General features: G+C 51.1%; 1 protein-coding gene across 1 annotated transcript in view; it reads left to right on the top strand.

Moving 5' to 3' along the window:
* LOC144327913 (putative cation-transporting ATPase 13A5) overlaps nucleotides 1–25,770 on the top strand; it is a 42,209-nt gene that overhangs the window by 2,583 nt on the left and 13,856 nt on the right. The window lies entirely within an intron of this gene.

Below are 25,770 nucleotides of genomic sequence, written 5' to 3'. Positions count from 1 at the left end.
AGGTGGGCTTCACCAAACCTGTCCAGGTAACAAAAGGACAAATCACCTCTGTCCTTTCGATTCCCATCTTTGTTTGACCAGCTTCTAGCTAGGACTGCTCTGCTAGCTCTCAGCTAGCAGAAGCACTGGGATTATTCCCCCATATGGGGTAGATCCACATGTACATATTTGTAAATAAGTCTGCCTTCAGGAATCCAACTGTGAACTGATGTGAGTAAACGTCTTTCATCATCTTTGAATAAGACTGTGGCATCTTTATACTTTTAAGAGGGATTCAAGGGAAGTTACCAGGAACGTACAATTCAATCTGAGACAGACTGAATTGTATGTTGGAGGGGGAGATTTCCAGCTGGTGGCAGAGGACAGAGTGACTCCAGGAGACATAGGTGTAAAAACCCAAACTAAAACGAAGACTTTATTACAAAATAATAAACACAAACTCTGGTGGGTGTTATTCCTGCAGGCAGGCTACAAAACTCAGCTTTTTTCCTTTATAGCAACAGCCAGCTGCAGCCAATTAATCCCAGAAACTTCTTAAAGGTATACACACATGTTTCTGTGCCGAATGTCCCCTAACACCCCCTCTCATTCAAACAGAAACAGAAACAGTACTTTAAACATAAACAGACATATTGACACATCACACACAACAATTCCTAATTTTGTCACCAGTTGTGCATGTTTTTCAAAAGTTAGTGCTTTTGTAAATACATCAGCCACATTTTGCATACTCTCACAATACTTCAGCGTTATCAGGTTTCGCTTCACATTCTCAGCCACATTTTGAAATTTAATTTCTAAATGTTTGGATTTGTTTCTAAACTGCTCAGACCCAGCCAAAGTTATTACAGCTTGATTGTCTTCCCATATTTGTTTTATATATATATATATATATATAAATTTTTATTGGATTTTCACATACCAAGTCAATTTTGTTAACATAAAGAAAGAAAAAAGAAATAAACAGAAAGAAAAAATAAAAAAAATCAACTTTTCAAATAATTTTTGCAAAACCAACTGGACTTCCCGACATCTTCCGAGTCCAGCGTTCTTTACAATAAAAACATCAGCAATTTGTTACCTTGTTTCATACCTTACTGTATCTTTCAAATATTATGTTTCTAGATTCAAAATACTATTTCTCCATTACTTATACCTTAAAATAAACATAATAAAGTTGTTTCAAATCTCCACCTTGTCTTTCTTATAACTTAATTTCCAATTCACTAAATCAGTTTGCTGAAGCTATAATTTCCAAATCATGCCATTCTTAACATTCATACAATTTATAATGTTTTTGCAAATAGTCCTTAAATTTTTTCCAGTCCTCTTCCATTGTTTCCTCTCCCAAATCTCGGATTCTGCCAGTCATTTCAGCCAGTTCCATGTAGTCAATCAGTTGCGTCTGCCACTCCTCCAGCGCCAGCGTGGGCAAATCTTGTGTCTTCCAATACTTTGCGATAAGAATTCTTGCTGCTGTAGTTGCATACATAAACAAAGTTCTATCCTTCTTTAACACTTTCTGGTCGACAATGCCCAGAAGGAAGGCCTCTGGTTTCTTAGGGAGGGTATACCTAAATACCGTTGATTGTCTTCCCATATTTGAACTGGATAATCACATAGTATATCTAAATCCTTGAGGATCTGAACATAATTTTTTATTTCATTACACAACTCTGATAAAGCACAGTATTCAGCCTCTGTTGAAGATGTGGCCACGATACCTTGCCTTTTGGACTTCCAACCTATCAAGGAATCCCCAAACTGAAATACCATTCCAGAAATTGATTTTCTATCAGGCAGGTTGGCCCAATCGCTGTCAACGTAACACTGCAAGTTTGTAGACCCTGAAGATGGTAGTCTTAAACAATAATCAAGTGTTTGCTTTAAATACCGGTGTCAGAGCTGGCTCCTGGTCCCAGCTCACAGAGGACCAACGAATAGCCGGTAGTAGTATACAAAAGTCTTTATTGAAGTACAGTTTCCATTTTCAAACCGGAGCGCCCCAGCTCTACGTCTTAGAGGCTAGACCGGCGAAGCTCCATCTGAGTCTCCACCCCCTGTACACCAACTCAAGACTCTAACCTTACTCCACCTCTTCCGTTTCTCCTTTCTCCTCTGGGTCCTTCTGCCCCCCGGGGTCTCCTCCTTTCTGGACTCCTCTGACGCTGACCCCCCTGACTCCTCCCCCTCTTTTTGGCGGGCTTTGGGACCTGGCTCTCTATCCGGGCTGCCAACTGCGCCGCCTTCCTGTACATTTGAACTTGGCGCTCGCGCCCAGCCTTCAACCTTCCTCTTGACCGTTTCCTTGCTCCCCGATGGAGGCGTGGCCAATCCTGACTCATGTCCTCCCGCTGGCGGTGAGCCGCCTGCTCCCGATCCCTGGGACTCCTCCCCCCTACTGCGCTCTGGTGGGGAAGCTGGTCCTGATTTCCAACTGCTGCTCTCTGAGTCCCCTCTGGCCCCTTCTTCCTGGGGTGTCCCCCTCGGCACCCCCCTTGCCCTGACCACGGGAGCCTCTTTCTGTGAATCTTCCGATTCGCTGGAAAGACTCAGAGACCTCGGGCCACTGTCATCGCTAACATTTCCTTCGGATTCCTCCCCCTCGCTCTCTGTTTCCTCCCTTTCCTGTGCCTCTGCTCCTGAGCCCCTGACATCCATCCCCCCCTCGAAGCCCCCCCTTTCCCCCTCCCCTCCTTCCGGTGTGGGTACAGGGTGCTCCGTCGTTGTGGGGGTGAGTGCCGGATACAGTTCGTCCCCCGTGGCGTGCATCCAGCCGGATAAGTCCGGCTCGTCCTCTGTGCTCTCGCCGACGTCGATCTCCTCCGCTTCCATCTCTTTGCCTCCATGCTCGAACCCCAGGTCCTCCCCCAACACGTCCATGTCCGTCTCTCCCCCGGTCTCCTCTGGGGACGTTGCCTGCCAAGGACCCCCCAGCCACTTCTTGCGCCACTGCTCCTCTGGTCGATCGTCCCACCAATAAGAGCGGTCTGAGGCAAACCCCGAGGGTGATCCCTCCGGGGAACGTGTGTCTAGTGCCTGTTCCTCGTCCGAGGTGAACCCCTGGAATGTGCTGGCTGAAAGTGTGGGTGTGAAAAGCCAGTCGTCGAAATACTCGGCTGGCATGGGCCTGTGTGGGAAAAGGGCATGAAACTCGTCCTTGAGCAGCGGCTCGTCCAAAGCATAGTCCGGCACCCAACTGTTGGCGCTGGCCGGGGTACCTTCTCTGGCTAGCAGATATTCTACTCCTTCTTCCCCCCATCTCGAGTCTAAAATCTCTGTGACCTCGTTGATGGGTTCCCCCCTTGGTGACCCCCCCCCTTGTGGGCGTTTCCCTGAGCGGGTCTGGTGCTGTGCCTGGCTCCTGAAATCTGTGAGGTGCTTTGTAGGGCGTGAGCACTGATCTATGGAAAACTGGGTGCATTCTGGATCCCTCCGGAAGTGTCAACCGGAAAGCCACTGGATTAACCTGTGCCTCGACTTGGTAAGGCCCTAGCTGCTTATGTCCGAGCTTCTTCTTCGCTAACGATCTGGCCGGCACTGCCTGGGCTGCTAACCAAACCCAGTCTCCCACCCCTATGTTTTCCCCAACCCTTCTGTGTCTGTCAGCCTGCAGTTTGTATGCGTGCTTTGCTAGTTCTAACTGCCTCCGAAGCTGTTCGTGGACCTCCTGCAGCTCTGATGCTAAGGCTTCCGCTGCCTGTGGCTCCCCCTCCCCCACTCACTCTCTTCCCAGGAAGGTTCTGGGATGCCTCCCGTTGTTGGCGAAGAATGGTGTCACCCCCGTGGACACGTGCTTCGTGTTGTTGTAGGCGAACTCGGCGAGCGGCAGGTAGTCCACCCATGTTGCAGGCTGCTGATTTGCGTAGCATCTCAGGTACTGCTGCATGACGCCGTTGACCCGCTCCGCTTGTCCGTTGGTTTGCGGGTGTCTCGCCGACGCTAGGTTGATCTTGACGTTCAGGATGCCCATCAGCTTCTGCCAGAAGTTCGAGATGAACTGTCGCCCCCGGTCGGACAGAATAGACCGTGGTAGACCATGAACCCTGAACACGTGGTCTATGAACAGTTTGGCGGTCTGTTCCGCCGTGGCCACCTTCGCACACGGAATGAAGTGGGCCATTTTGGTGAACATATCGACCACCACTAGCACTGCTGTCTTGCCCCTCGAGCTGGGCAGATCCGTGACAAAGTCCAGGGCCACCCTCTCCCACGGTTCGATCGGTGTCTGCAGCGGTTCCAGCAGTCCCGCCGGCGGTTTGTGCACTGACTTGGCCCTTTGGCAGGTGTCGCACCTCGAGACGTAATCCGCGACTTCCCCCCGCATCTTGGGCCACCAAAAATCTCTGGCTACTAACTCTACAGTCTTCTCCTTGCCAAAGTGCCCGGCGGTGGGTGCGTCGTGCAACTGCTGCAGTACCTTTGCGCGGAGGTGGTCTCCCGGTACGTAGAGGGCCCCTTTGCGGATGAGCAATCCGTCGCGTATCTGGAACTCGTCGTCCTTCGCCGTGCCCCTGTGCACCTCCTTCATCTTGGCTTGTGCGAAGGGGTCTTCCTGCAGCGCGCGACGTACAGCATCCAGGTCCACGGTTGCCGAAGCGCACGCCCACGCTTTCGGTGCGAAAATGTGCTTGGCCGCCGCTGGTGCCGCCTCCTCGAGGTATTGCGGCTTCCTGGATAGTGCATCCGCCATGACGTTGTTGTCGCCTGGGATGTACTCTATCCTGAAGTCGAAGTCTGCAAAGAACTCCGCCCAGCGTATGTGCCTCTGGTTCAGGAACCTCGCCGTGCGCCAGTACTCCAGGTTCTTATGGTCTGTGCGGACCTGCACTGTGTGTTTGGCTCCGATAAGGAAGTGCCGCCACGCCTTGAATGCTGCATGAATGGCTAGCAACTCCCTGTCCCAGATGGTGTAGTTCTGCTCTGACTTGCTGAGCTTCCTGGAGTAGAAGGCGCACGGTCTCCAGTCCCCCTGCGGGTCTTGCTGCAACAGTACTGCTCCCACGGCCATGTCTGAGGCGTCTGTTTCAACCCTCATCGGTCTGCTGGGATTCACGTGCAGTAGCTGCTCTTCTGACGAGAAGAGACGCTTGAGTTTCTGAAAGGACTGCTCCGCTTGCTCCGTCCAGATGAACTTCTTCTTCTTGGAGCTGAGCGTGTCGGTAATGGCCGCCGTCTGCATCGCGAACCCCTTGATGAACTTGCGGTAAATGTTAGCAAAGCCAACAAACCTCTGGACCTCCTTCCGATTGCGCGGGCTCTTCCAGTCCAACACTGAGCGAACCTTGGCGCTGTCCATGGCGAGCCCCTTGTCCGACAATTTGTAGCCCAGGAAATCCACCTCCGTCATGTCGAACTGGCACTTCTCCAGCTTGGCGTACAGTCTGTGCTCCTGCAGTCTCTGCAGAACTTCCTTGACGTCTCTCTCGTGAGCCTCCTGCGATTCTGAGAATATCAGGATGTCGTCCAGGAAGCAGACGCACTTCTTGTAGAGGAGTCCCGCTAACACGTGATGCATGAAGGCTTGAAAACAGTGGGAGCCATTTTGTAATCCAAAGGGCATGACCCTGTATTCATAGGTGCCCAGGGGCATGAACATGGCCGTCTTCCACTCATCGCCTTCCCGTATGCGAATCAGGTTGTACGCCCCTCGCAGATCCAACTTGGTGAAAACGCTTTCTTTTCTCACCGTCGCGAGCAGGTCGTCGATCTTGGGCATGGGGAAGGCTGTGGGCTTTGTCTTCGAGTTCAAAATGCGATAGTCCACTACAAGCCTTTTTTGGGGCGTGTCCTTTTTCTTCACAAAGAATACTGGACTGCCCCCCACTGCCCTGGACTCCCGGATGAAGCCGCGCTTCAAGTTGTGATCTATGAACTCCCTGAGTTCCTGCAGTTCGTCTTCAGACATGGAATACAGTTTCCCGGTCGGCAGCGTCGCCCCCGGCAGGAGGTCAATCTTGCAGTCATAAGGTCTGTGGGGAGGTAGCTTGTCCGCCTCCTTCTCGCAGAAAACCTCTAAAAACGCTGCGTACTTGATGGGCACTGCTTGCAGCGTGCCTAATTGTAGCTGCGGGTCATCCTCTTCCCCTTCCGTGCTAGGCAGAATGCAATGTTCCGCACAGTAGGATGAACCGAAAGTCAGTTGGCGCTGGTACCACGCCAATGTAGGGCTGTGCCTGTGCAGCCAACTCATGCCTAATACTACAGGCGTGTCCGACAGTTGGGTGACATTGAAGCTGATGACTTCTCGGTGATTCCCAATTTGCATCACCATCGGAGGCGTTTGCTTCACCACCTGCCCCCCTAGCAATTCCCTGCCATCCACCGTGACAACCTTCAGGGGCAGCGTGGCTGGCAGTAGCGCTATGCTGTGTTGTTGAATGAAATCCAGTCCTATAAAGTCTGCATTACTGCCAGAGTCAATGGTAATGGGTACTTCCATAGTGAGTCCATTGGGTAGCTGGAGCGATGCGGTGAGCTGCACCACTGGTTTGGGCGGGAGAGGGTCTGTGGGCTGCAAAATTTCTGGGGACTGCTTCACTGACTCGTCTGGCTGGGCCCCAGTACCTCTTCCTCCAACCAGACTCCGTCGTTTCCCTGCTGTGGTTCTCTCTGCTGAGTTGCTTCTGTTACTGTTGCGGAGGCTGCAGTGTGCCTGTGGAGCCTCTGGGGACACTCTTTCGCCATGTGCTGCGGATTGTCACAGATGTAACACTTCCTGTTCCCTCTAGGAGGCTTCGCTTTGACTGCTCCCGGTGTTAGGGCTCTGGTTGCTGACTGAGCCCTGGCGCCTCCAATCTCCATCGGTTCCTCTCCCCCTCCCTGTGGAGGTGTGGATTGCGCACGTGCTGCATCCCTGGGAAAGAGGGGAGGTGCTCTCGCTGGCGTGCGTCCCCAACGCCCTTCATCTTTGCTCCATGGACGTTCTTCCAGACGCACCCCAATTGTCAGCGCCCGCTGGACAATTTCCTGAGTGCTCTTTGGTCTCTCCCCCCTTGCAATTTCATCTTTAACATTTGCATTCAAGCCTTCCCAAAAAAGGTCTCTGACTGGAGCAGAATCTGTCTCCCAACCCAGCGCATGGACTAAGGCAAAAAAGCGGGAATGATACTGCCTTACACTGGCTCTCCCCTGTTTCAGCCCATGTATGTCTTTTCTGGCGATATCAACGTCTATATTTGATAAAAAACACGAATCCATCGCTTTAATGAATGCATCCGCACTTCGGAGCGCCGGATCCTTATCTCTCCACAGATTGCGCAGCCACGCTTTAGCTTCTCCATGCAAATGGGATAGGATAAACCCCACCTTCTCTTGCTCATCTCTAAAGTCTTTATCCAGCAGTTGCAGCGCAAACAGCACGTCTGCTCGGAAGTTAGGGTACTGCTGTAAATTCCCATCGAAATGAGATACAAGGCTGCCTCCTCTCTTCCCCAGCCCAATCCCCTCTGATTTGGGTCCCGGTTGTCCCTGCTTAGTAAGCACTTCCAACCTGGCTTGGAGATCCTTGCAGGCTGCAGCCGCTTCATCTTCCCTCTTCCTGGATGCGAGTATTTCCGCGTTGAGTTGTGTCACTGCATTATGCAGGGCTGCTATTTGCTGTTCTGTAGTCATCTTGCCTGACTTTTGTGAGCTCGCGAAGCACCAATCTTCTCCCCTCGCTGCGTCCACTCACGCTGCGAGGTTTTCGGTGCAAAACTTGAGATGGAGCTTACTGTCAGAGCTGGCTCCTGGTCCCAGCTCACAGAGGACCAACGCTAGCCGGTAGTAGTATACAAAAGTCTTTATTGAAGTACAGTTTCCATTTTCAAACCGGAGCGCCCCAGCTCTACGTCTTAGAGGCTAGACCGGCGAAGCTCCATCTGAGTCTCCACCCCCTGTACACCAACTCAAGACTCTAACCTTACTCCACCTCTTCCGTTTCTCCTTTCTCCTCTGGGTCCTTCTGCCCCCCGGGGTCTCCTCCTTTCTGGACTCTTCTGACGCTGACGCTGACCCCCCTGACTCCTCCCCCTCTTTTTGGCGGGCTTTGGGACCTGGCTCTCTATCCGGGCTGCCAACTGCGCCGCCTTCCTGTACATTTGAACTTGGCGCTCGCGCCCAGCCTTCAACCTTCCTCTTGACCGTTTCCTCGCTCCCCGATGGAGGCGTGGCCAATCCTGACTCATGTCCTCCCGCTGGCGGTGAGCCGCCTGCTCCCGATCCCTGGGACTCCTCCCCCCTACTGCGCTCTGGTGGGGAAGCTGGTCCTGATTTCCAACTGCTGCTCTCTGAGTCCCCTCTGGCCCCTTCTTCCTGGGGTGTCCCCCTCGGCACCCCCCTTGCCCTGACCATGGGAGCCTCTTTCTGTGAATCTTCCGATTCGCTGGAAAGACTCAGAGACCTTGGGCCGCTGTCATCGCTAACATTTCCTTCGGATTCCTCCCCCTCGCTCTCTGTTTCCTCCCTTTCCTGTGCCTCTGCTCCTGAGCCCCTGACAACCGGAAAATACGTTTTAAACCTTTCCAGGCATTTTCTGTGGGACAGCTTACTAGTCTGCTCAGTATTCCAATTGCATAACTCAAATCTGGTCTACTCCACAATGAAATGTATAGTAAACTTCCAACTATTGAATGGTACATTTCAGGACTTACAGGTTCTGTGCATTCTCCTTCATCCTTGAAAAAACCTATTTCCATTGGGGTTTTTACTCCCTTGCAGTTTTGCATATTGTTTCTTTCAAGTAACTCCATTATTTTGTCTTTTTGACTCAACAAAAAACTTCCATCGTTTGTTCTTTGAATTTCTAGACCGAGATAATTTTTTACTGGACCCAAATCTCTTACTTTAAATTCCTTTCTTAGTTGTTCTGCAAACTTTTCCACTTGCTTGTCACCTTTTGTAGAGTAAAGCAAATCATCAACATAAGAAAGACATAATTCTTGTTTATACCCTTTCCTTTAGTGTACAAGCAGTTATCAGCTAAGCTTCTTTTAAAGCCAAGATTTTTTAAAGCATTATCAAGACACTCGTTCCAATTTCTAGCTGACTGTTTGAGCCCATAAATTTTTTTAACAGGCCAATCACATCACATTGATTCCAAATTATACAGCCAAATTTTAAATTTTGTTGGGGGTACCCATACATCAAGCTCAGCTCGAGTCCAAAACAGCATCACTTATCTTACTGCATTAATTAGACAGTTCTGTCCAGTTTGATCCGGAAAGTCCTTTGTTACTTCTCAGGGTGTCCTTCTAAATTCAGTCCATATCTTAATTTAATTCTCCATTCCTTAATTCAAGAGAAGAGAAGGGAGTGGTTAGTACTCTAGAAGCTTCCCTTAGAGTAGGATTATGACTTCATTCCAGTCTAATAATTATTGAAGCTTCTCTCAGTATGAAGCACTCTGTAGAGGTGTCTTTTTCAGCCTTCATTCAAAAAAAAAAAAAAAAAGACAGGGGAAAGGAGCTGAATAGTTGATAGTTACAGCTCAATTGAGGGCTTCTGTATTGTATTATGAGGTTTCTTCCTCTTTATTCTCTTCCCCTTAATACTCCATTATTGTTACTTTTAGCTTCTAGGAAGTTACTTTCGTATTCCCTCCGTTCCGTTTCCTACTTTGTTTCCTTCTTTGTTGCCAAAGTCTTTTCCTCCCCAAAAGAGGGTACAAAGTCTCTAAAAGTCAATAAAATCCCTTCTGTTATTCAGTTTTCCTTTGCCTCGTTTTCAAAAGAGAAAAAAACAATTACCGAGGTCTTTCTCTTTTCTCTTCTCTACAGCAGGTAATTGCTCATTTCCTCTCTCGCTCTTGCGACTGAATGTCCTGCGCCATTTTGCTCTGAGAGACAGGTCGGGTTCCTTATTTAACTTCTTTTACCTCCCGAATCCCCGTTGGAGTTATTTAGTTTAATTGTTATGCTCTTATAATCCTCAAACATAGGGGATTCGGCTCTGGAGTTACGGAGATTTGTCGCTTTAATCAGTAGGAGCTAGAGGCATCACTTCACGAGGTCCGCAGAGCTTACCATTCGCGTTTCTCAGTCCCGTCGTCTTCGAGCCCTTAAAAAAAAAAAAAAAACCCGAAAAAACTTCGGGACTCCGCCGATGCTGCTTGGTAGCTTATCCCTCAAGGACGCCCGCCTTGAGCTTTTCGGGGGTCGCAGTGCCTTTGCGTCGCCCCCAAACCCCCGTGAAGTTCGGAAAAGCTCACAGCGACTTTTCCGCGCTCCCTGCTGCTTGCGATCCCAAACTGGAAGTCCCTCCTTCCTTTGCGATCTCTGATGATTTTCACAAGCAGGTTAACAGCTGGCATTCTATGTGGATTTTGTACTTTTCCAAAAATCATATCGATCCGGGACAGCCTCTGTACAACACTTCCATAAACAAAATTAATCTCCAGTCTGTCCTTTATTTTTCTCAGGCTTACCAAATAAATCAAATGAGTCTGGGGGTTCTGTCAGGTCAAACTTACATTCCAGCATTCCTTCTCTTTCAAACAATCCTGATTCTCCTCCCCCAGTCCTTCTTCCTCGGCAAACCTGTCATGGCGAGACGCAATTTTTTAAATGCGTCATGAAAATTTTCTTCTTTTCTCACCGTTCTCCAGTCTTCTTTCCTGCTATACTCCGTCCCACATAGTTCTTAAAATCCTGCCTGTGATTCATAGAACCGCAACGATCTTGTTTCTATCTGGGGTGAAGGGTTATTAATGTCACATCATGCAGAAAAAAAAGAGTTTTTTCCTCCACCCCCCCTTCATTCCAAACATACAGTCTCCTTATGGTGATTCATCAGAAGATTTACTTATCCATCCGTCACTCCTGGTCGCAGAGATCCATTAATCAGCAGCCTTATCAGTCGAGCTTTACTTGATGTATGTGCTTTCAGCTTCGTTTCCAAACGTATGTTTCCAATTATAATTCCAAGCTGCAGCAACCAGCACGCGCTAATTGGAATCGGCGTCAGGAAGATCTGACTTCACCAAGGGCCTTTTGCCAAGTGTTCGGCACCCCCATCACTCGTTTCAGGGGGTGCATTGTGAACACTGCTGGCAGGACAGTTCTCCTCCACATCCTGGGGGAGAATAGGAAGGCTGCATACTTCCCATATCAGCCCCTTAGTACCTCGTATGGGTCAGAGAGATGTTATTGTCGGCCATCTTCCAACGCGCCACCTGGTGGCCCCTGTTTGAGCCCATAAATTGCTTTGTTCAGCCTATATACAGAATTCTGTTCGCCTGTCTCAAAACCTGGCACTTGATTCATAAAAAATTCTTCTTGCAGATTTGCGTTAAGATAAGCTGTCTCAATATCAAAATGGTTTACCTTTAACCCACGTTGTGCTGCAAGAGCTAGCAATAAGCGCACACTTTCCTTGCAGTAGGAGAAAAGGTTTCATCAAAGCTTTCACCTTTTCTTTGAGTAAAGCCTCATGCTACCAGCTTAGCTTTGTACTTAACACCACCATCTGCCAAGTGTTTTATTTTATACACCCATCTACAGCCCACTGCCTTTTTTCCTTCTGGCAATGGCTCAATGGTGAACACATTGTGTTCTGCCAAAAATTTCATTTCTGCTTTCATTGCATTTTTCCACCTTACTATTTCCTGGTGTGGTAACTTTAAAACCTCCTCATAATCACAAGGTTCTTTCTTCACAGCAACAGTTTTAACTTCTTGTATAGTAAACCTTTCTGGAGGTACCCCCTTATTGCTTCTTTGTGACCTTCTAACTTGAACACTCTCCCCCTCTGAACTATCTTCCCCTTCTGATTCATCCTGCTCAGGAGAAATTGGTTCAGCTTTAGGAGATTGTGTACTGGGACCCTCATCCCTTGAATCCTCATCACTGCCTCTTTTAGAACTTTCTTTAATTTGTGGCTTTTCTTCCTCAGATTTCACAAATTTATCTGTATCATCAGAAGATAAAACAACTTCTGAATTTCCATGTAAACGGGCCCAACCATCTTGCTCACAAAACTCTGCATGTCTTGATATCACAACTCTGCCATGCCCTAGTGCAAAACGATACCCCTTTGACCAAGTTTGATAGCCAACAAACCTAAGTTTCCTTGCCTTGGGTTCTCCTTTCCTTCTCTGTCCTTTTGGGATGTGAACCCAAGCCCAACAACCAAAAGTTTTAACATGGTCTAAAAAGGGTTTCCCCCCCCCCCATAAAGCAAAAAATGAGGGGTATTATTTATGGTAGAATGAAACAACCTGTTCTGTATGTAGTTAGCACACAGAATTCCTTTCCCCAATACTTCCTAGATAAGCTAGAATCACATAGCATAGAATCTAGCATTGTTTGTAAAGACCTTATCTTGCGTTCTGCAACTGAATTTTCTTCAGGCGAAAAAGGACACGATTTACGGTGACTAATACCACGCTTTTTTAACCAGACCTGGAGGGCTTCAGACATGAACTCGCCTCCACGGTCACTCTGCAATTGGGTAACTTTGTAGGGAAACTGCCTTTCTATATAGTTGACCCAATTCTTAATCAGATGACCAGTTTCACTTTTGTGTTTTAACTAGTATACCCAAGTATACCGGCTATAATCATCCACAAGAACAAAAAAAAAACTTTGCTCCTCCTTCAGACTCTGCAAATGGCCCACAAAGGTCTGAGTGTACTAAAGCAAATGGCCTCTTGCTAATTCTAGTACTTTCAGGATAGGACCCCCACTTACTTTTAGACTCCTTGCAGGTATTGCAGTCCAGAAAAACTGAGCATTTTTTCATTTTAATTTCCTTACTTAATTCTGGCATTTTTGCAATACTGCAGAAATTGGCATGCCCCAAACGACGATGCCACAGATGCTGGCACTCATCATGCAAGGCTCTATTACAGGCTTTAACACATGCCCCAGACTCACTTACTAGCTGGTCTTTCAAAACAAACAAACCATTTTTTAGTGACGCTGTAACCACTTTTCCAGCTTTCTCTATTTTGCAGCCTGAACCAGAGAAGGTTACTTTAAATCCCTGTTTAACAATACTTGTAACTGAAAACAAATTATTTTCTAAACTTGGTACACATAAAACATTGGTAAACTTGGTACTTAAACAGTTGATATTCACACTACCCTTTCCAGCTGACTCATGCACTGTTCCATCAGCTAGTACTACATTTACAGATTTACAAGGGTTTGTGCAGACTTAACAAAAATGTTTGTCGCTGCTGAGTCTAAAATCCAGTCTTGTCCAACGTCGTGACTGGTGCCTCGAACTGCTGCAGAAACATACTGGACTCGACTCTTCCTGTCTCCTCGCTTCCCAGAAAATGCAGGCCGCCCTTTTCTTGTGTTTTCTCCCACAGACACACTGACGTACTAAATGCTTAGTTGACCCACAACGATAGCATCTTCTGACTGTGAAAGCTGCTTCCTCTCTGTGGTCAACAACCTCTTTAGGTTGCCGCTCCTCATCAGTTGCATATCTTTTACTGGACTGCCTCCCATTTCTGGAGTTACGGTGAGGGGTTGTGGCCTTCCTCTCATGGCGTCTTTGTGAGGAGAATCAGAACTTACAGGGTTAAACAGTTCTGTGTGACGTCTCACATTCTGAGGCATGGTTTGGTTCACATACGGGAATCTTTCTTTGTGTGTGAGTTTCCTTTCGTTTTTGGCTGAGAGACGAAAGAATGTCCGCTCTCTCGCCTGGCTGATTTATGATGTTTTTCTTCTCATTAAAGGCTGTGGCACTGAGGGTTGCAAGATGAAAGCATGTGATAAATTTTTGGATTGTAGGGCATGCAAAAGAGCAAAGATAAAAAGGTGCAGTTATCCCAGATCAGAGAGGGTAACCACAAGGCCTTTTGAGCTTGTGCATACAGACCTTTGTGGACCCATGCCAGTGCCGAGTCTGGGCGGAACCAGGTATGCGCTCACGCTGACAGATGATTTTTCGAGGAACGGCTGGATCTTCTCGCTGAAACAGAAAAGCGAGGTGGCACAACTGATCAAAGACTGGGTTGCGGCGGTGGAACTACAGTTTCCCACCAAGGTGCAGAGCTTTCAGAGCGACTGAGGCGGAGAGTTCACCAGGTCTGCTCTGCAGAGTTTCTTCCGCCAGAAGGGGATAAGTCACAGGTTGACGGTTGCTTTTTCTCCTCAGGAGAATGGCGTAGCAGAACGTAGGAACAGAACGCTAGCTGAGGCAGCTGACGCTCTACTGTTTGACTCTGGTTTGCCTCAGAGCTTTTGGGCTGAAGCTTGGAAAGCTGCCAGCTTCACGTTGAACAGGTCCTATAGCTCTGTTGTAGGAGACACGCCCTATTTTCTGCTGCACCGGAAGAAGCCAAAGGTGCATTTCTTCCGTGTGTTTGGTTGAGAAGCTTGGGTGCTTGTGCCAAAGGCTCAATGCAAGAAAGGTGACCCGAGGTCCCGGAAAATGATCTTTTGCGGGTACGAGCCTGGGACAAAAGGGTGGAGGTTTGCCTATCCAGAAGGCGATCAGTCCAGGATTCTAGTCAGCAGAAGTGCTGAGTTCTGTGAGCAGAGTGGTTGGTCAAGGATCCATGCAAATCCTGACGTTCTCTCAGAGTGTCTGTCTGATTCTGCTGAGGAGGGAGAGTTAGAAGCTGAACCTGTTGATGAGGACCAGGTCTCTGACCAGGGTCAAGAACAGGGAGGGGCATCTCCACAGGCTGTTAAAAGAGAGCCCAAAAGTGAGCCTTCATCTCCCGTTAGTCAAGTGCAGAAGGCCAGAAGACGCAGTAAGTCAGAGGGGGAGTCTTCTGATAACAAGGACACACTTGCTGGCCCCAGTGGGTCAGAGGGAGCACCTGAGACAGTGCTCAGACGTTCCACACGCACCACAAAGGGGGTACCACCTGAGAGGTTTGAGGTCACCAGTGTGTGGGTTGGTTTAGCGCAGTGCGAACCAGAGAGTTTTGAGGAGGTTCAACAGTTGCCTGAAGCAGAAGCCAGGAAGTGGCAAGAGGCAATGGGAAAGGAGTTGAACTCAATGAGGTCCTTAGGTGTGTTCTCCACCACGAAGCTGCCAGAGGGCAAGCAGGCCGTGAGCTGTCGTTGGGTTTACAGGATTAAGCCCACAGCGTCTGGAGAACCACAGTATAAGGCGAGGCTTGTAGCCAGAGGGTTCACGCAGAGAAGGGGGCTGCATTACACCGAAGTGTATGTTCCTACTTCCTGGAGTGAGACTGCACGTGCTTTTAGCAGTAGCTGCTCAAAGAGGGCACCAAGTGCACCACTTTGATGTGGATGTGGCTTATTTGAACTCGGATCTGAAGGAGGATCTGTACATGCTACCTCCTCCAGGGTTTGAGGGCAATGAGCCAGGTGTTGTGTGGAAGCTGCACAAGTCAATTTATGGTTTGAAACAGTCAGCCAGAAATTGGAACATGTGCCTGAATGAAGCTCTGGAAGGTTTGGGTTTCCAGAAGAGTCTTGCAGACAGTTGCCTGTTCCTGAAGGGGTCAGGAGAGACACAGGAAGCGATTCTGGTGTTCGTAGATGATATTCTGTACGTGGCACAGACAGGTAGACAGGTGCAAGGTTTTGCCAAAGAGCTTGGTAAGAAGTTTAAGCTCAAAAACCTTGGTCCCATTCAGGTTTATCTAGGCGTTAGGATAGACAGGTCAGAGAATGGGAGTTTCTTGCTCAGTCAGAAAGGCAAGATTGAGCAGTTGCTTGAGAAGTTCCGGATGTCTGACTGTGCAGGGGTCAGAACTGTTATTCTAAAGCACCAATGCTGCAGCAAGCAAAGGCTCCAGCAGTTCAGTCTGCTGATTGTGGCTGGAAAGCCAGACAGGATGTTTGTGACTGTTGCCATGGGAACAAAGGGGCAGTCCATTCTGTACTGAGCACCGGATGTTAGCTCAGTGTGTGTGTGTCATATGACCAGTACTGGATGTACTTGGGAGGAGTTTCTTCTTACTGTTGCCAAGTGCAGACATGTTTCTCTGTACTGATATGAGAGGCAGAAAATAAAGGATGTAAATAGTTTTCTGTCTGCTTCTTTCCCCTCCCTGGGGACACCAAAGGGGAGAGAGGAAGAACGGTGTGTTCCTCTCAAACATCTGAGAAGAATCGCCGGGACCTCGCCTGCTTATCAGAGAGTGGAGACGCGGGGAGGTCGACAGGAATATCTGCCGGTGCCTACGCTATGGCACATTCCTTTGACCCAGGCAGAATTCCAACAGTGGTAGCAGAGGATGGTTGCGATTCATCGGACATCTGGATGAGAGGCTGGTGAATTGTCCTCCATTGCTCCATGGAAGCCTGTTGTGAGAGGCTGATTCTCTGCAGCCAGAAGCTGACAAGAAGAAGCTGACAGCAAAGCCACGATGCCCAAGGTATGAGATTTTAAGGGCTTAAAAGAGTGAATGCAGATTGATTCATTCTCTGCTTCACGGAGAGCGTGTGTGGGAAAAGCAGCTCCACCTTAGAAGAGGCCCGCATTCCAAGCATTCTTGTGGTTTCCTGTCCGAGGAAAGATATGCGCTGTTGCTAAAGCAACGTCCTTCAGTGAAGGAGGACTGGAAAGTTGATCGAGAGGGCTGGGCAGTCAGTCTATGCCTCAGAGAGGCGAAAACAAAGTTTTGTTATGACTAGGTCCTCACGAACTGCTGGAAGGGACTTTCCAACACAGCCAGTGTCAGAGCTGCCAGGTGTCAAGAGTGTAAACAAGCCAGCTATTGGATTTTAGAGGCTTGTGTTTTAGAGTCAATGCAAGGACTCAAAATGGATGCTAAGAAGGGGGGAGGCTTGCCTTCTCCACCCCTCCTGACCAATGACAATTATTCATCTTGGTCTGTAAAGATGAAGGTCCTGTTGCAGAATCAGAGACTGTTTGGGGTGATTGAGAACCCCATCCCTGCAGCACCAACGCGTGCTTGGGAAACACAGAATGTGAAGGCTAGGACTGCTATAATTCTGTGCGTCTCAGATGATCAATCGGTGCATATTCAGCATTTAGAACATGCGCGAGAGGTTTGGGATACGCTGCGTACAAAGCATCAGAGAGATGCCGGTTCTTCAGCGTTGCTGTATTTTGAGAAGTTGACCAATCTGAGATTAGCGCCTGATGGAGATGTTCAAGCGCACCTGACAGAAATGAAGTTTTTGCGTCAACAGATGGTGGAACGCAATTTCCGTCTACAGGAGGAAGTGTTTTGCTTCATGATGATAAACAGCCTGAACCGGACTTACAAATCCGTTGCCAGTCAGCTTGGTTCGCTACCGGCTCAAGACCTGACTTCGGAGAGAGTGTGTGCGGTGGTCCTCAACGAACACGACAGACTTGCTGCACTGGAAGTGAAGGACAGGGGGAGGCAAGAACAGAGTTCAAATCTTCCCACTGCTGATGCTACTGGAGAGCATGCTGTAGCATTGAGCGCCGTCAGATGCTACAATTGTGGACAGACTGGGCATCTACAACGGAACTGTAGAAAGCCGCGACAGTCAAAAGGAGCCAAGAACAGCTCTACGAAGCCTGAGGCGTCAAGCAAAAGCCGTACCAAGTGCGAGGTGAAACCTGCAAAGGCTATGATGGCGAAAGGAACCACGCCAGATGTTGGGAACGCATTCATAATCGATACGGGGGCAACGAAGCATCTCTGCCCACACAGACAACTGTTTTCGACGTTGAAGAAGCAAAGCTTCACTGTGAAACAAGCCAACGGTCAAGAACTGGAAGCGACCGGAATTGGAACTGTGTATCTTGAGAGTCTGAACTTGACTATAAGTGATGTTTACCTCAGTTCCAGAACTGAGATTTAGTCTGCTGAGTGCTTCGCAGATTGCAAAGAAAGGGCTAAAACTGTACTATGATGCTAATAGATGCAAGATCTACAAAGATGGAGAACTGTTTCTTACCGCTAAAGAGAAAGATGGACTGTATGTGGGGGTGGGATGGATGTTTGGTTGGGCTTGGGGAATTATTTTTTATTTTGATGTTTTTGTAATTTTTACATTTTTTGTTTGTATTGTTTTATTGGTTTTGTTTGTTTGTTTAAGGTCTTATTTTGTTCTTAGGGGGAGGGGTCAGGGCTGCCAGGGAGTGGGCCCCAGCCCACAAAATGGCTGGGGCATGTTCCACAGGGGGGGATGCACTGGGGCAACCGATCTCAGTGATCACAGGTAGGAGAAGGAGTTACGCTAAGACCAGACCATGTCATTACAGAGGAGGCAGGTTTAGTCGTTGTCTGAGGACTATCCCTGCCTCCAGGTCTGGTACTGACCGGATGGATACTAGAATCAGCAAGGGATACCCACATGACCTGAAGGTGCTGCTGTGCAATGCCAGGTCAATGATTCATAAGACCACTGCCATCCATGACTTGATCATGGATGGAGGACTTGACCTGGCATGTGTAACAGAGACTTGGTTGGATGAAGCAGATGGGCCTGTCCTTGCCGCTGCTTGTCCACCAGGTTTCTCTTACGCACAGCAACCCAGGTCATGTGGGCGGGGAGGGGGGGGTTGCAGTGATTTTTAGGAAGTCATTAGTTTGCACCAGGCGTCCTATTGGGAAGACCCAGTTTTCTGAGTGCATGTTCTGGAAGTTGGGCAATAGGGGCAGTACAGGATTCCTTTTGGTGTACCGACCTCCCCGCTGCACCAAGGATTCCCTGCCCGAGCTGCTTCAGGTCGTAGCGGATGTTCTCCTGGAGACACCTAGCTTGGTGGTCCTAGGGGATTTTAACATCCATGCTGACACGACCTTACAAGGGGCCGCTCGGGACTTCGTGGAAAGCATGGCCTCCATGGGGCTGTCCCTGAATAAATCTGGCCCAACCCATAGCCACGGACATGCCTTGGACCTGGTGTTTACCTCTATGGATGTTGGTGATCTGACACTAAGTAAAAGCGAAATGAAAGAAGTGCCATGGTCAGATCACTTCCTGGTGCAACTGGACTTCTCTGCGACCCATCCCCTCTGCAGGGAGGTGGGACCGATTCGGATGGTCTGCCCCTGCCACTTAATGGATCCAAATGGTTTCCAGAGAGTGGTAGGGGATGCTCTATCCCATGTTGATGGCCTTTCAGCCAATTCCCTGGTGGCCCGCTGGAATGTGGAGTTAACCAGGGCTATTGACTGTTTGGCTCCGAAGCGCCCTCTCCGATTGCATGGAGCCCGGAGAGCCCCGTGGTTTTCCACGGATCTGAGGGCAATGAAACAATCGTTGAGACGGCTAGAGCGCCGGTGGCAGATAACTCATTCCGAATCTGACCGGACACAGGTTAGAGCTCAACGTCGAGCCTACCAAGTGGCGATAGCGACGGCGAAGAATTTCTTCACCGCCTCTATAGCATCTGCAGAAAACAGCAGCAGGAGACTTTTTCAGGTGGTTCACAATTTAGCGGAACCACCTGCAACATCGGGGCCCAGTACGGGCCACATGTTCTCCTGCAATGATTTTGCAAAGTTTTTTGCAGATAAAATCGCTCAGATTCGGGAAGAAGTAGACTCCACCGTGGGAGCAGGGCCAGGGCGGGAGAGTGCTAGAGTCCTGTCTAGTCAAGTTGTGTGGGATCAATTCCAATCTGTTACCTCTGAGGATGTGGACAGGCTGCTTGGATGAGTGAAACCAACCACCTGTCTCCTGGATCCTTGCCCATCCTGGCTTATAAAAGCTAGCCGGGAAGGACTGGGCGATGGGCTTCGTGGGGTGGTGAATGCTTCCCTCCATGAGGGAGCCTTCCCAGACCCGCTGAAAGAGGCGGTTATTAAACCGCTTCTTAAAAAACCATCTTTAGATGCGGCCACAATGGCCAACTATCGCCCAGTCTCAAATCTTCCATTCTTGGGCAAGGTGATTGAGCGAGCGGTTGCCGAACAACTCCAGGCACGCCTGGAAGAAGCGGACCATTTGGATCCCTTCCAGTCGGGATTCAGGCCTCATCATGGGACTGAAACTGCCTTGGTCGCACTGGTTGATGATCTCCGGCGGGCTAGGGACAAAGGTGAGAGCTGTTTCCTAGTTCTGCTGGATCTCTCAGTGGCGTTTCATACCATCGACCATAACATCCTTCTGGACCGTCTTCAGGGGCTGGGAGCTGGAGGCACTGTCCTACAGTGGTTCCGCTCCTTCCTCCTGGGCCGTGTTCAGAAAGTGGGGGGGGGATGAGTGTTCAGACCCCTGGGCTCTCACTTGTGGGGTGCCTCAGGGTTCTGTTCTCTCCCCTATGCTTTTCAACATTTACATGCAGCGGCTGGGAGAGATCATCAGGAGGTTTGGGCTGGGTGTTCATCAGTATGCGGATGATACCCAGCTCTATCTCTCTTTTAAATCAGAACCAGTGAGGGCGGTGAAGGTCCTGTGCGAGTGTCTGGAGGCGGTTGGAGGATGGATGGCGGCTAACAGATTGAGGTTGAATCCTGACAAGACAGAAGTACTGTTTTGGGGGGACAGGAGGCGGGCAGGTGTGGAGGATTCCCTGGTCCTGAATGGGGTAACTGTGCCCCTGAAGGACCAGGTGCACAGCCTGGGAGTCATTTTGGACTCACAGCTGTCCATGGAGGCACAGGTCAAATCTGTGTCCAGGGCAGCTGTTTACCAGCTCCATCTGGTACGTAGGTGTCAGGGTTACTTCAAGATCCTAGCTCACAGAGGATCACGCTAGCCAACGGTCATTAAGTAAAAGTCTTTATTGAGTTACAGTTTCCATTCTCAAGCTGCTGCGTGCAACCCTACGTCTAGTAGCTAGATCGGCGAAGCTCCGTCTGAATCTCCGCCCCTCGTACACCAACTTAATATCCTAGCCCTGCTCCACCTTTTCCGCCTGACTGTTCTTCTCTGGGTCCCTCTGCCCCCCTGGGTCTCTTCCTTCCGGGATTCTTCGGACGCTGACCCCCCGGACTCTCCTGTCTCCTTGCGCCGGGCTTTAGGACCCGGCTCTCTTTCCGGGCTGCCTACTGCGCCTCCTTCCTGTGCATTTGAACTTGGCGCGCGCGCCCAACCTTCCACCTTCCGTCTAACCGTTTCTTCGCTCCCAGATGGAGGTGTGGCCACCCCTGACTCGTGCCCTCCCTCCTGCTGTGAGCTGCCAGCGCTTGCCCCCTGGCTCCTTTCCTCTTCCCTGTTCTCTGGCGGTGACGCTGGACCCGATCTCCAACTGCTCTCCTCTGATTCCCCTCTGGCTCTATCTCCCTGGGGTGCCCCCCTAAACTCCCCCCTTGCCTTGGCCACTGGTGCTCCTTTCTGTGAATCCTCCGACTCACTGGAGAGACTCGGAGATCTCGGGTCGTCGTCATCGCTCATCCTTTCTTCTGCCTCCTCCCCTTCGCTCTCTGTTTCCTCCCTTGCCCTTGCCTCTGCTCCTGAACCCCTGACATCCATCCCCCCCTCGAAGCCCCCCACTCCCCCTTCCCCTCCTTCCGGTGCTGGAGCTGGGTGCTGCTGCGTCAAGGAGACGAATGTCGGGTACCGTTCGGTTCCCGTAGCGGGCCTCCCTCCGAAGTCTTCCGGTTCTTCCTCCCTTCTCTCGTCGACGACGGTCACCTCTGCTTCCATCTCTGTGCCGCCGTGCTCGAAACCTGGATCGTCCCCGAAAATGTCCATGTCCGTCTCTCCCTCGCTTCCTCCAGGCGGCGTTGCTCGGCCTGGACCTTCTTGCCACTTCCTGCGCCACTGTTCCTCTGGTTTGTCGTCCCACCAATACGAGGGTTCTGAGGCAGATCCCGAAGGCGACCCCTCCGGGGAACGGACGTCTCGTATCGGGTCCTCGTCCGAGTCGAACCCCCGGAACGTGCTGCCCGAAAGCGTGGGTGTGAAAAGCCAGTCGTCGAAAAAGTCTGCTGGCATCGGTCTATGTGGGAAGAGGGCATGAAACTCGTCTTTGAGCAGAGGTTCGTCCAAGGCGTAGTCCGGCACCCAACTGTTCGCACTGGCCGGGGTGCCCTCCCTGGCGAGAAAGTATTCTACCCCTTCTTCCCCCCATCTGGAATCCAAAATCTCTGTGACTTCGTTGATGCGCTCCTTCTGTGCCACTGCTGCGTGCCCTGGTCTGTCTCTGGCCGGACTCTGCGCCGTTCCGGGTTCCTGAAACCTGTGCGGTGCCTTGTAGGGAGTGAGCACCGATCTGTGGAATACCGGATGCATTCTGGAACCCTCCGGAAGCGCCAGCCTGAAGGCCACCGGGTTGACCTGCTCTTCGACTTGATAGGGCCCCAGTTGCTTATGCCCTAGTTTCTTCTTGGCCAACGACCTGGCCGGCACTGCGTGGGCTGCTAACCAGACCCAGTCCCCCACGTGTAGCTCTTCGCCAACCCTTCTGCGTTTGTCCGCTTGTACCTTGTATGCGTGCTTGGCCAGTTCCAGGTGGCGCCGCAGCTGATCGTGGACTTCCTGCAGTTCCGACGCGAACGCATCTGCCGTCTGCGGCTCCCCTTCCCCCAGCCTTTCCAGTCCCGGGAAGGTTCTGGGGTGCCTCCCGTTGTTGGCGAAGAACGGTGTGACCCCCGTGGACACGTGCTTCGTGTTGTTGTAAGCGAACTCGGCGAGCGGCAGGTAATCCACCCATGTCGCAGGCTGTTGATTTGCATAACACCTCAAGTACTGCTGCATGATGGCATTGACCCGCTCTGCTTGCCCGTTGGTTTGCGGGTGTCTCGCCGACGCCAGGTTGATCTTGACGTTCAGGAAGCCCATCAGCCGCTGCCAGAAATTTGAGATGAACTGCCGCCCCCGGTCGGACAGAATAGACCGTGGCAGACCGTGAACCTTGAACACGTGGTCTATGAACAGTTTGGCGGTTTGTTCCGCCGTGGCCACCTTCGCACACGGAATGAAATGTGCCATCTTGGAGAACAAGTCCACCACCACCAGCACTGCCGTCTTGCCCCTCGAGCTGGGCAGATCCGTGACAAAGTCCAGGGCCACCCTCTCCCAAGGTTCGGCCGGAGTTTGCAGCGGTTCCAACAGTCCGGCCGGCGGTCTAAGCACTGGCTTCGCCCTCTGGCAGGTGTCACACCTCGCCACGTAGTCCGCGACCTCCCTTCTCATTCCAGGCCACCAGAAATCCCTGGCTACTAGTTCCACCGTCTTCTCCTTGCCGAAGTGCCCTGCAGTGGGCGCGTCGTGCATCTGCTGCAGCACCTTGGCGCGAAGTTCGTCTCCCGGCACGTAAATGGCCCCTTTACGGATGAGCAATCCATCTCTTAGCTGGAAACCGTCGGCCGCTGCTTTGCCCCTTTGCACCTCTGAGATCTTTGCTTGCGCGAATGAGTCCCCCTGCAACGCTCGTCGCACCGCCTCCAGATCCACGGTCGCCGCGGCGCACGCCCACACTGTTGGTGCGAAGATGTGCATGGCGGCCGCTGGCGTTGCTTCCTCCAGATACTGTGGCTTGCGGGAGAGAGCGTCCGCCATGATGTTGGTGTCCCCCGGGACATACTCTATTCGGAAGTCGAAGTTCGCAAAGAACTCAGCCCAACGTATCTGCCTTTGGTTCAGGAACTGTGCCGTGCGCCAGTGCTCCAGGTTCTTGTGGTCCGTGCAAACCTGCACCGTGTGCTTGGCGCCGATCAGAAAGTGCCTCCACGCCTTGAACGCTGCATGAATGGCCAGCAACTCCCTGTCCCATATGGTGTAGTTCTGCTCGGACTTGCTGAGCTTCCTGGAGTAAAACGCTCCCGGTCGCCACACCCCCTGCGGGTCTTTCTGCAGCAGGACCGCCCCCACGGCTCTGTCCGAGGCGTCAGTCTCCACCCTCATCGGCTTGCTGGGGTTGACATGAAGCAGCTGCTCTTCCGACGCGAAGAGACGCTTGAGTGCCTGAAAGGACTGTTCCGCCTGCTCTGTCCAAATGAACTTCTTTTTCTTGGAGCTAAGCGTGTCAGTGATGGCCGCCGTCTGCATAGCGAAGCCCTTGATAAACTTGCGATAGAAGTTCGCAAAGCCGACAAACCGTTGGACCTCCTTCCGGTTGCGCGGGCTCTTCCAATCCAACACCGCTCGAACCTTGGCGCTGTCCATGGCGAGCCCCTTGTCAGACAGCTTGTAGCCCAGAAAATCCACCTCCGTCACGTCAAATTGGCACTTCTCCAGCTTGGCGTAGAGCCTATGGTGCTTCAGCCTGTTCAGTACTTCCTTGACGTGTTTGTCATGCTCCTGTTGCGACTCCGAAAAGATCAGGATGTCATCTAAGAAACAGACGCACGTCTTGTAGAGAAGTCCCGCCAACACGTGATGCATGAATGCTTGAAAAACGTGGGAGCCATTTTGCAATCCAAAAGGCATAACTCTATATTCGTAGGTCCCCAGTGGCGTGAACATGGCTGTTTTCCACTCGTCTCCCTCCCGCATGCGAATGAGGTTGTACGCACCTCGCAGGTCCAATTTGGTGAACACTCTGCCCTTCCGCACCTTTGCGAGGAGGTCGTCAATTCGGGGCATGGGGAAGTCCGACGGCTTAGTCACACTGTTCAAGGTCCTGTAATCCACCACGAGCCTCTTTTGGGGCGTATCCCGCTTCTTAACGAAGAACACCGGGCTGCCTCCCACCGCCTTGGACTCTCGGATGAAACCGCGCTCCAAATTATGATCGATGAACTCCTTGAGTTCTTGCAGCTCGTCCTCTGACATGGAATACAGTTTCCCCTTAGGCAGCGCCGCCCCTGGCAGCAGGTCAATCTTGCAGTCATATGGCCTGTGAGGGGGTAGCCTGTCTGCCTCCTTCTCGCAGAAAACTTCCAAAAAGTCTGCGTACTTGTGGGGAATCGCTTGCAGCGTGCCTAGCAGCAGCTGTGACTCCTCTTCCTCTCCTTCCTGCCTGGGCACGATGCAGTGTTCAGCACAAAAGGAAGAGCCGAAGGTCAGCTGCCTCTGGTACCAAGCCAGCGTTGGGCTGTGTTTGTCCAGCCAACTCATGCCCAACACAATGGGCGTGTCCGACAATTGAGTGACGTTGAAGCTGATGACTTCTTTGTGATTCCCAAGTCGCATCACCATCGGTGGCGTCTGCTGCACCACTTGCCCTCCTAGCAGCTCCCTGCCATCCACCGTGACCACCTGCAGGGGCAGTGTGGCCGGCAGCAACTGTATAGCATGCTGGTTGACAAAGTCCTGCCCCATAAAGTCCGCATTGCTGCCTGAGTCAATGGTGATTGGCACGTCCATGGTGATGCCATTGGGCAGCTGGAGCGACGCGGTGAGCCTCACCACTGGTTTGGGCGGGAGGGGGTTCACGGGCTGTAAAATCTCTGGGGACTGCATCATTAATACGTCTGGCTGGGCCCCAGTGCCTCTTCCTCCAGCCAGACAGCGTCGTTTCCCTGCTGTGGTTCTCCTTGCTGCGTTGCTGCAGTCGCCATTGCTGAGGCTGCAGTGAGCTTGTGGAGCCTCTGGGGACACTCTTTCGCCATATGCCCTGGCTCCTCACAGACGTAACACTTCCTGTTCCCTCTAGGAGGCTTCGCTTTCACTGCTGCTGGTGCTAGGGCTCTGGTTGCTGACTGAGCCCTGGCACCTCCAACCTCCATCGGTTCAGCTCCTCCCCCTGGCGGAGGCGTGGATTGCGTACGTGCTGCTTCTCTGGGAAAGAAGGAGGAGCCCCTGGCTGGTTCGCGCCCTCCACGCCCTTCGTCCCTGCTCCACGGACGTCCTTCCAGCCGTACCCCCACTGCCAGCGCCCTCTGCACGACCTCCTGGGTGGTCCGGGGTCTCTCCCCCCTCGCAATCTCATCTTTTACAGAGCTGTTTAGTCCCTCTCAGAAAAGGTCTCTTACAGGGGTCGCATCTCTGTCCCATTCTAGGGCACTGGCCAAGGCGAAAAAGCGGGCATGGTACTGCCGTACGCTGGCCCTTCCCTGCTTCAGTCCAT

Source organism: Podarcis muralis, chromosome 6 (assembly GCF_964188315.1).
Source record: "Podarcis muralis chromosome 6, rPodMur119.hap1.1, whole genome shotgun sequence".
Taxonomy (NCBI): domain Eukaryota; kingdom Metazoa; phylum Chordata; class Lepidosauria; order Squamata; family Lacertidae; genus Podarcis; species Podarcis muralis.
Note: the sequence above shows the minus strand (reverse complement) of the source record. Positions and strands in the feature narration are given on the sequence as shown.